This window comes from Apium graveolens, chromosome 6 (assembly GCF_009905375.1).
Source record: "Apium graveolens cultivar Ventura chromosome 6, ASM990537v1, whole genome shotgun sequence".
NCBI lineage: Eukaryota > Viridiplantae > Streptophyta > Magnoliopsida > Apiales > Apiaceae > Apium > Apium graveolens.
Genome location: NC_133652.1, coordinates 74,181,463 through 74,193,544, shown reverse-complemented (window position 1 = coordinate 74,193,544; position 12,082 = coordinate 74,181,463). Strand labels below are relative to the sequence as shown.

Here is a 12,082-nt window from a genome sequence, read left to right as displayed (position 1 = left end):
TTGTTGACAATGATTCAGATATTACCTGATAAGTCACAAGGAAATGTCTTCACAGACATTAGAAGGGAACTTTGATCTTTATGCTAAATTCGTTGGATCATTGTTTACCTTCCCAGAATTCAAATCTAGAACCCTAAAAGGGAAACTAGCAACTTGTAGATTATGACTCAGATTTATCTGACGAGTTTAACAAGGATGGGGATTTGTGAACTCCCATTGCACCACCTGTGACCTCCTTAAGGATGGCTAAGGTGATTTTCCTTGCAGGTACAGCTGGAATATGGAGCTATGAGAGGAGTGATACACTTGTGAGAAAGAGTGTAAACACGAGTGGAGAGAAGAGTGAAACACATGTGAGGTACACTAAACAGAATCACACACTCACAGTGAGGAAGAAAGAGAAACTACTTGTTATTTCTTTTCCAACCAAGTGAAATATGAGAACTCCTTCAGACGACGGCATACATTCCTTCTTTAAGGGGGAGATAAAAGCTTAAGTAAAAGTTTGGAGGATTCCTCAACTAAGGGGGAGAAATAGCAGGGAGTAAGAAAAAGATCCTAAAAATGTACACTACACCACACCATTGTTGTTTGTAACTACGGATCCTATTGTACGGGAGAGGTGGTAAACACAAGGTGATTTCCTAGTAAGGGAAGAAGCTGTTAGGGGAGTACCATTGGTTTTTATCTGCGGATCCTATTGTACGGGAGAGGTGGTAAACGAAGGTGATCTTCTTTAATCAGTTGATTCTCATAGGGGGAGAAGCAAGAGAGATATGGGCTTCTCAACAGGAAATGTAGTTGTACAAATGAAGATGGAACTACTTGAAGATATGTTCAGTCTAGAGGAACATCTACTTGGAATCTGGAAAATGTTAAATCTCATCCAGAACTTTTCTGCTATTTACTTTGCATGTATGTTTATATCTTTTTCTTATTTGTTAGTTGAGTTATCCTCTAGGTATTTGTGTGTTATTGTCTAACAAACAAATAGGGGGAGATTGTAAGTCATATGTCATAGCCTATTTGTATATTCGAGGATTCAACTCAACTCAAATAAGAATGTAATAAGTAAATAGTGGATCGACCGTCAGAGAGATCTCGCAAAGTAATATATGTCAAAGGATTCAGAAACAAGGTTCATCTACAGACTTGAGGAGTTAATTACTGGAAGAAGTTCAAGAAGTTGATCATGCCTCAGTGATATAAATCAAGATCGTGGATTTAATCAAGTGACAGAGATCTCGTCAGAGTATCATTAATTACAAGGATTTAATCTGAAGAAAATCAAAGCGTCAAAGTCAAGACATGAAGAAACGTCACGGAAGTTAGTCACTCATGAACCAGACAGTACATCGAGTATCAACGTTGAAGTGGCGGAATTGATTCATAATTCTCAGTGATTTTCAGAAGATTGTCAGAAGAATGGATGTTGCTCAGGGTTAGTATTAATTTTCTATTAATTAATTAAGTCATATAATTTAGTTAAGAAAATAAATTATATCTGCAAAGATTAATTTATTGATTAATTAAATTAATTGATTAATTAATTCAGAATTAATATTAAGGTTTTCAGAATTTTTATTTGGTTAAAATCTGTTTTAATTCTAAAAAGACAACTGATTGTACTAGTATGACAATCGGTATGACAATTGATAGTCATACCGAAAGTCATGCTAATTCAGTTGAGTGTCTTGATAGAATTATTATTTAGATTAAAATTACTTATTAATTCAGCAAGACAATTCATTTGAATTAATATGACAATCGGTATGACAATCAATAGTCATACCGAAAGTCTTGCTAGTTCATTTTGATTGTCTTGCTAGCTCTAAAGATTGTCACACCGAAAGTCTTACTGAGCAAAGGATTGTCATACCAGATCAATTTTCCATTCGGCTGTTTGATTAAAGAAGCAGAAGACCAAGTCATTAAACACAGAAAACATCCAAGAACAAAAAGAAAGCAGCCGCCTTGAAACATTTTATTCTTCATCTGCAAATCATCAAGATTAAATTCTAGTTTGTTAATGTTAAATTCAACCACTAGAATTATTTATCTTGTTCTTGTGTAATAATCTAGCGGATCAAAATCCCTAGAACTTAATCTCAAATCGCGTTTAGCATTTGATTCTAATTATTGCAAAAATAGAAAAAGTTCATGTCGAATTTATTCTAGATTTGTGATAATTGATTTGAGATTAATACCTTGTAATCGATACAGTTGTTGTAACACCTTTCAAGTTTAATAATATTTTTATTTAACTTGAATTTTGTTTCACATTTTTTATTCCGCATTTAATTCGATTATTCGGTGCTGTTTGTATTCAACCCCCCCTTCTACAAACACATTGGGACCCAACACATACCTATGATCAATGAGATGTGATCATCAGTCAAAAAACACACTATTCTCAACATATTTATTATCGTCCCTTAACAATAATACTTGGCTAGGGACCTTTAGGAATATCAATACTATTCTCATAATCTCATTTCTAAGTCACGTACTTAGAGATGTAGATTTACATATCATATTCCAAGGACATTTATTAATCTAACATTTTATCGCAGATAATAAAGATATTATAAATTACTAAAAAATAATAAACAGAATCATAATTAATAATCCAAATATCTTATAACATAAATATAATAGTGTTGTCTCTAGGAGGCACACACTAACAAATATCACATTCATCTCCTGGGATCCAAGCTTACAATGCTGAAGAAAATAATCAATGCAGAATTTAGCCTTAGACTTAATCGATGAAGTTCGGGATCAAGCTCATGCTAAGATCGTGGAATACCAGAAAAACGACTTCTTTTTATTACAACTTGAGGGTGAAATAAAGATTTATTAAGCAAGTAGACTTGGTTCTAAGGAATGTTGAAGCATCTGGAGTATGACAGAAAGGAAAGTTGGCTCCCAGTTGGGTAGGGCCGTACAAAGTCAAAAGCGTTCAAGGGCGAGGATCCTATAAGCTTGAGATAATGGAAGGGGAAGAAGTGACCAGAACTTGGCATGCGCAGAACTTGAAGACTTAATATATATAATATTGAGTTATGGGTATTACAATAAGGTTTGTTAAAACTATGAGCCTTTAGCTCCTAAGGATTTGTTTCCAGTATCTTAGGATTTACATAACAGTTTATGAGAATCTTTGATTTAAATTGTAAGGGTTGGACCCATTATATAAGGTTTTGAAAGACAAAGTTATATTTTCAAAAGTAATGTTTTGTTTGTAAACTCAAATGTAGTTATTTGTAACAATAAATGAAACCTAAGGCAAAAAGACTAAATATTCTTGATAAAAATTTCAAGTACTTTATATTAAAAAGAAAAATAATATAAAAAGGAAGAAGTTTAAGCATTAGGCTTGGAAGGCTCAGATTCTTCTTCGGGGCCGCTCTCAGAGCTTCCATCAGAGCCGTTTTTCGAGGTTTCCTCAGAAGTCTCCTCGATTGGCCCCTCAGAAGTTTCCTTAGATGTCTCGTCAGACACCTCTTGAGATGTCTTTCTTTGAGGGTCTTTGATTCTGATTTTTTTGCTAGCAGGCTCAACTTCTTTCTCGGATGAAGCCTCTTCTTCGCTGAAGCTTGATTAAACTTCTTTTCTATTCTTACCTTTATCCACTTCAGGCATTCTAGACTCGGAAGCCGTATCAGAAGAAGGTGCAGAGTGGTCTTCTTCCTGAATAAGATCTGTAATCTTTTCGGTGATGCCTCCGAGATCAGTAACCTTTAGAGGACATGGGAAGGATTTGGCGTCGAGCATCTTGGGGTATTCGACTTGAATAGCCTCGACCGCGGCATCTTAGCCCTACATATATCTCATTGGATGGGTAAAGGCATCATGCTTTTCTATTAAGCTTTTAAACTTGGGAGTATCCATCCAAGCATCAAAACCCTTTTCCCTCTCATCGTTTAAAATCACGATTCCGACTCGAGCGGTTTTTAAATCAGAAGTTAAGGAAGTCGGTTGAGCCTGAAGATTTACGATTGTTTCGTTGGCCTCCTCAAGCTTTTTAATCGTGTCCTCGTAGCCCACTTTCCAATCCTTAGCTTGGTGGAGAGCCCCCTAAAAGTGGGCGCTTTTCTGAAAATAAAGGGAAAAGGGGAAATAATTTAGTTCATGAAAATGGAAGATCGAGTGGAATACTAAGAAAGTTTTAAGGCAAAAAAATTATCATGGCTAGGGCCTAAGCGCCGAATAGCTCATTGCCTCCAAGCCCTTTTGAAGGACAAAATCCTTATAATCAACGGGAGAAATGGATTGGAGCGACCACTCCTTGGCCAGTTTGGTATTTCCAATAATTGAGTCTTTTCCCCTTATACTCCATGCGGATTGGAAAAAAGCCCTGGGCTTTTGCTTGGCTCTCAAAGGCTGGTCGGGGCCTTCTTCATCCCCTTCTACTCCCACCTGAGTCCAGAACTCAGGAAAACGGTGCCCCAAGCGAGGATCCTTAAAAACCCTCACATCCCTCTTCATTCTTGTGATTTCTAGGTCCTTGGGCTTTGTCACCTCCATAATTTTTTTAGTCGCTGCATAAAAAAGTAAGGAACAATTAAATCTAGAAAGCCAGTTAAACTAAGTACTTAGCAATGAATCAAGGTTGAAAATTACTTTTCATCAAGACCGGACAAAGTCTGCGCTCAATAAGAACTGTTTCTTTTATAAGGTCCCAGGAGTGGGAAATCTCGTTATCCTTGGTGAAGATGTCAAAAACCGTCGTCTCTTCCGCAGACGAAGAAATATCGTTGGGGCTCCCCTCGACCACTTGGCCAAAGGACGAGCGGAACAGTGCTCCCCAGTCTCCTCCCTCCCAGACCAAGTAGACGAGTTCATTCTTCCATTTCAGGTTATTGTCTGGAATAGACTTCCCATTGACAATATGGGGGATTGTAGGGCGTTGGTTCAAAGAAAACCAACCAGAATTCTTGTCGGATTATTTTTTAAACTGGTTTTTTTTCCTAAAAACAAGTACCGATGAAAACAAATTGGGTTTAGCACATTACGGTAAAAAGTAAAGAATTAACCTCCAAGCATCGAGAGAAAGTTGGCATGGACTAATTTGAACATCAGCAAGTAAGGTGGGGATGAAAAGGTGAAAGGGAAACATGACACCAGCTCTAATAGTATCCCTAAGAATGCACAACGCGTCCTTCTTCCAGGGGCAATCCCTATCTGCGACACTAGTTAGGACCAATTTGTAGGGTGTAGGGACCGAGAAATTTACAACTATTTTGTGTCATATTAAATGGGTATTATGTGATTTACGATGTTAAAAATTAAGATTGATCATAAAATATTAGCTATTATGTGATATATGTGCTCTGTGTGGTTCGGGATATTTTTCGGATATTTTATTACATGTTAAATGGCTTTATATTAAAATTTATATTATCTAAGTTTCATTTTTTAATAGCTGATATTTCGTACAAAGAAATTGGATTTATTATGCATAATATGGTGTATACCATATTGATTTTCCGAACATCTAGTTAATTTAGAAAACGTTTTATTTCGTGAAAAATGACTTTCCGAACCCCTACCTGGACGTCAAAGCCCACAAAAATCGTATTTTTATTTTTATTAAATCTGGGACTTTCACATATTCAATATTCTTGCATATTTGAGTTATTCGTAATTTTTGGGAAATTTTGACATAATTTTAGTATTTATTGGATTAAAAATTATTTCCGTTAATTATTAATTTTGGGCTAATTATTTTTATTAAATGATATAATTAGGCCCTAAATAATTTTGGGGTTATTATTTTTATAATTATAAATACCATTTATTTATTATTTTATTATTATTTTATTATATAAAAATCAGAATAATAAAAAAAAATCTGAAAATTGTACTTGGTGTTCTTGAGGATCAATCGATCGTTTGAAGGTGATGTAGATCTCAAAAATCAAAGTATTAGTTACCAAAATGCTCAGATTTTCTTGCTCTACCTGCCTATGTGTTAGGACGTTAACACGCGCTAATAATACACGCAAGTATACGTGTTCGCAAGTAATATAAGATATAAATCAGAGTCGTTCCCACCGACACTGGTTTAGATTAAGTTCAATTTATGCACCTATGCAACAATGTATGGTTATCGTTCAATGATAAGACAAATAACAAATTGGGCTTGGACTAAACTAAGAGATTATACTAAATAGCATCAACTATGAGAATTGAGGTTGAATTACTTATATGACACAAACATGGGATTCTAACTTCATTAAATACTTCATTCAACAGCCTTTCCGTTCTTAACCTTAGCATGTGATGGTGATGACACTATTTAGATAACACGAAACTAGTAAACGCCAACTTTCGTTGTATGAATACCCTACTACCAAGCATCCACAAAAGAGATAGAAGTTGAATAGACACCAATTATGCTTAGTCCTTATATGTCTATAAGAATTGAAAACATAACGGTTTAATGCGCAAGTTATCTATCGTGATTACATAGGGCAAGTAAGATGGTTAAAATTACCTACGAATCATGCATAACAATTATACATGTACCTATGTTAGTATGGAAAGTTCTAAACCTCTATATTCATTGTCACTTCAATAGATATTAACACGCTATCTTATATGTTAGCTACGCACATAAGACAAATAAGCACAACCAATACTAGGATATCAATCAATCACCACACACTAAGGTATTGAAACAATTTAACTAAAGAAATCCATAAATAAATCCGCTAGAACCCCACGATAACGATTAGTTCATAATCGAACTCATCATCACCATCGGTTCCAATGAAAGCATTATAATAAATAATATAAGAGTACTAAGGTTCAAAGACAAATCGAAAACAAGCATCCAAGTATCAACTATATTAAAGAAAACAAAAGTCTTTTTCTCCGTAGCATTCTCGTGCTCTCTAGGTCTTCTTATTGCTCTCTCAGGTCTCCTTGTTGTTAAAAACATCTTTTTATTGGTATATATAGGCTCCAGGATGACCAGGACTCTCAAAATCTTCAATTTCGACTAAAATAAGGATTCTGGTGCAGAAACCGAGCGCGAGCGCGCTGTTTTCGGGCGCGGCCGCACTGACCTTCTGGAATTTTTCTGACAATTCTTCTTTTGGCCATATCTTGAGTTCTGCTCGTCAGAATTAGGCGATTTAACTGCCCACACGAAGCTAACTAGATTCTATACAACTTGAGAATGGCCTAGGCTTCCAATTCTGATCTATTTTTCATCATATTTCCTTGAAAAACTCCTTTCTTTATTTAATTGATGCCTGAAATGCAATAATGCAAAAACACATCAAAAATACTAACAACTTGAGTCCAAAACACCAACTTAAGCTTGTAATGAAGCGTTCCAGGTAGATATAAAATCCATTTATCACACCCCCAAACTTGAATCGATGCTTGTCCTCAAGCATAAACATACTCAAAAACTATAAAACAAACCTAATACATGAATGCAATTACGTGAATGCAACTAAATGACAATGAAATCGATCCCCTAAGAATTACCATAACTAAATGAATAAGTCGATGCCTCTAAGAATGCAATGACTCGAAACAGAGCTCGAATAAATACCACAACCCAACTCACAAACCAAAAACGTGATTGTGTGGGATGCTTAACAGATATACTCTCGATACTAGATCAATAACCATAGCTTATCTTTCATCAAAACAATCACAAGTTTATAACTATAATACACGTTAAACGCATAATGACTCACAACACCTCCTTTATACTAGAGTTATATAAGGATTCATGCTATTATTGAACACATAAGAAAGATGCTTACTTGACTGTGCAATGAATGAGGTCCCAAAAGACTTATGCAATAATACCCATGTAGCGAGCATTAGGTTAGCGGATCCCAGACTATAAAAGCCTTAGGTCACTAGGCTTAAAGTCCCCAAAGAACTTAATAACTAGAGTATTAAAGAGCTCACTCTTGATCAATTATGCATAAACACATACTTATTTTTTCTTTTTTTTCTTTTCTTTCTTTTCTTTTTTCTTTTTTTCTTTTTTTCAACAATTTCTGAATAAGTGTGTTTCGCTCCATCTCATTCAACTCTAGACTACTCATAAAAATATGAGTCGGCTACTAGCCATTTGACGCCTATCCTTACAACAACTAGCAATGAAATCCAAGTTTTTCTCCAGTTTAAAAATTAGTGTCTTTACGTCATTACGAGAATAGCAAAAATTCTAAATATAAACAAATGATTACATCTCAACAAATAAACAAGTATGATCATGATCTAGATCAAAAGCAATCATATAAGACTTGTGAATTTATTTGTTACTGGCATGGAAATCAATTCATTAGGACTTAGACATCCCTCTATTCGTCATCACTACACTCACATCAACATCAACCAGTCAATCAGAAATAGCTCAACCTAAGGGATCATGTTATATGCATGCAAATGCAACTACATGGACTCACATAATAACACGAACAAAAATGCTAACAAATATGTCCTAAATGAAAAATCATGCAAAAATATGAATGAACTACAACTAAACATGCAATATGAATCTATATGAATCTATATGGACACACACAAACTAATCCTTACATTATCACCCCCAAACTTAAAATTTTCAATGTCCTCATTGAAGGTGATAATAAGGATTTCAGGCATACCTAGTTATCGGAAAGATCACCCTCCTCGGATGGAGGATCAGGTGGTCAATCAACCTCGACACCTGCGTCTCGAGAAACAGGACCGAGAGCGTATGTCAAATCTTTAGCAAAATGACGGTGAATGTCGTGCATGGCCTCAATACGCCGAATCAACCTTTTATACTGCGCATCACCAATACCAAACCTATCAACTGTCTGTAGTGCAGGAGAGGTACTATCTGTAAGCACAGAAGGAACCAGCCGTCCACTCTCTACATCATCAAAAATATATCTCAACCCCTTATCAGGGGGTGCACCTAAAAATGCATAACTCAAGTGATCTGGTAGTGGGTTGAGCTCAAGTGTGGGAGCTTCTTCAATAGATGGTTCAAAACACTACTGAGAAATTTTCAGCTCTGCTAACCCAAAAGAATCGAATGGCATATCCAACTTCCTCTTCCATGGAGGTACATTCAAAACCTGTATTTGCTCTGCTCCTACTTCATCTTCCATAACTGATTCCCCTATTAAGGATCTCTCAAAGGTATCTAACTTTGGCAATTGCTCAGGCTCTGAATTCATGACAGAGTCGACCCACTCTACTTTAAAGCACTCCTCTTTAGCTGTGGGTAACTTTATTGCCTTGAACACATTAAAAGTGACCTTCTGATCATGAACCTTCATCGTAAGCTCTCTTTTTTGCACATTGATCATAGTTCATCCTGTAGCTAAGAATGGTCTCCCTAAGATAATGGGAATCTTCTTATCCTCCTCAAAGTCAAGAATTACAAAGTCAGCAGGAAAGATAAGTTTATCCACCTTTACCAACACATCCTCCATAATGCCTAGTGGATATGTAATAGAACGATCGGCCAACTGCAAGGACATATATGTCGGCTTCGGATCAGGTAGACCAAGCTTCTTGAAGATAGACAAGGGCATCAGATTGATGCTAGCTCCCAAATCACATAAACACTTGTCGAACGACAAGTTTCCGATGGTGCAAGGGATAGTGAAGCTTCCAGGATCTTTAAGCTTCGGAGGCCACTTCTGTTGCAGCACAGCACTGCATTCCTCCGTTAGAGCAACGGTCTCTAAGTCATCGAGCTTCACTTTTCGAGAGAGAATACCTTTTATAAACCTCGCATAGCTAGGCATCTGTTCAAGAGCTTCAGCGAAAGGTATGTTGATATGAAGTTTCTTGAACACCTCCAGAAACTTAGCAAATTGCTTATCCAACTTCTACTTCTGCAGCCTTTTAGGAAAAGGAGGTGGAGGATAGACCTGTTTCTCCCCTATATTACCCTCAGAAGGAGTGTGTTCCACGGTTTTCTTCCTTGATTCCACCTCGACATCCTTCTACACCACTTTTTCAGCCACAGCTGCATTTTCTGAAACTTGAGATTTTTCAGGCTCTTCGTCTTGCTAAATTTGAAGGCTTGCAACCTTTCCAGGCCTCAAGGTGATGGAGTTCACATGTTATTCAACTTCCCTCTTGCCTGGATTGGCTTCTGTATCACTAGGAAGCGTTCATGGTGGTCGATACAATAAGGCATTAGTAATTTGCCCTATTTAGTTCTCCAGAGTCTTGATAGAAGCAGCCTGGCTTTTGCATATAAGAGCCTGGTTTTTGTACATAAGCCGCAACTCCTCCAATTCATATTTTTCATTCGAAGATTGACCTGCATCATGAGTTTGTTATTGAAGTTGGAGTTATTGTCTTGGTGCAAATTGTTGCTGAAAACCAGGAGGGTTGAATTGATTGGATCCAAACTGCTGATAAGGTTGTTGTACCGCATTCTGATTGTTGCTCCAGCTGAAGTTAGGATGATCCCAGTTGTCAAGATGATAAGTGTCTGGAACTGGTTGCTGCGATCTCTGAAAGTTGCTCACAAACTAAGCTGATTTACTAGATATAGCGCATTGTTCCATCGCATGCGAACCTGCACACGGCTCACAAACTCTGGTTATCTGATTAACATCATAGTTAGACAGAGAATCGATCTTCATAGACAATGCCTTTAGTTGAGCAGTGATAGCCGTAGCTGTATCCACTTCAAGAACTCCTGCTACATTTCCCTGTGGCAATCTCTGGATTGGATACTGATATTCATTAGTAGCCATCAGTTCAATTAGATCATAAGCTTCCTCATAGCTCTTTGCCCATAATGCTCCACCTGATGCTGCATCGAGCATGGGTCTTGACTGTGCTCCCAAACCATTATAAAAATAATTGATGATCATCCAATCAGGCATTCCATGATGAGGACACTTCCTAAGCATCTCCTTGTAGTGCTCCCAAGCTTCATAGAAAGATTCTCTTAATTGCTGCTCAAATTAAGTAAGAGCATTCCTGATTACAGCTGTCTTTGCCATAGGAAAGAATTTAGTGAGAAACTTTTGAGCAAGATCTTCCCAAGTAGTAATCGAACCAGCTGGTACAGAGTGTAAATAGCTCTTAGCCTTGTCCCTCAGAGATAATGGGAATAGTCTCAGCTTCACAGCATCTTCAGAATCACCGTTGAACTTGAAGGTGTCGCGGATCTCAATAAAATCCCTAATGTGCATATTGAGATCTTCCGTTGGAGAACCCCCAAGCTGGATTGAATTCTGCACCCATTGAATTATGTCAGGCTTGATCTCAAAGGTATTAGCTGTGATAGCTGACCTGACAATGATAGATTGAATGTCATTGATATTGGGTTGAGAAAAATCCATCAAGACTTTTGTTCATGCTGCTGGATCTCCCATTGTAATGAGTACCTGAAAGACAACAAGTACACCGTGAAAGTAAAAGAGTCTGAGTCAATGAACTTTAACGACCACTGATGACAAACACATAAACTAAACAATTAACAACACCGAGTCCCCGGCAGCGGCGCCAAAAACTAGTTAGGACGTTAACACGCGCTAATAATATACAAAAGTATACGCGTTCGCAAGTAGTATAAGATATAAATCAGATTCGTTCCCACAGAGACTGGTTTAGGTTAAGTTCAATTTATGCACATATGTAACAATGTATGGTTATCACTCAATGCTAAGACAATTAACAAATTGGGTTTGGATTAAACTAAGAGATTATACTAAATAGCATTAACTAAGAGAGTTGAGGTTGAATTACTTATATGAGACAAACATGGGATTCTAACTTCATTTAATACTTCATTCAATAGCCTTTTTGTTCTTAACCTTAGCATTTGATGGTGATGACACTAATCAGATAACACAAAACTAGTAAACGCCAACTTTCGTTCTACGAATACCCTACAACCAAACATCCACAAAAGAGATAGAAGTTGAATAGACACCAATTATGCTTAGTCCTTATATGTCTATAAGAATTGAAAACATAACGACTTAATGCGCAAGTTATCTATCGTGATTACATAGGGCAAGTAAGATGGTTAAAATTACCTATGAATCATGCATAACAATTATACATGAACCTATGCTAG

General features: G+C 36.7%; 1 non-coding gene across 1 annotated transcript; it reads left to right on the top strand.

Annotated features, from left to right (window-relative positions):
• Positions 1–10,878: 10,878 nt before the first annotated feature.
• LOC141669016 (small nucleolar RNA R71) lies at positions 10,879–10,985 on the top strand. The gene has a single exon (XR_012553318.1). It is a non-coding gene; the product is annotated as a small nucleolar RNA R71 (small nucleolar RNA).
• Positions 10,986–12,082: the final 1,097 nt, after the last annotated feature.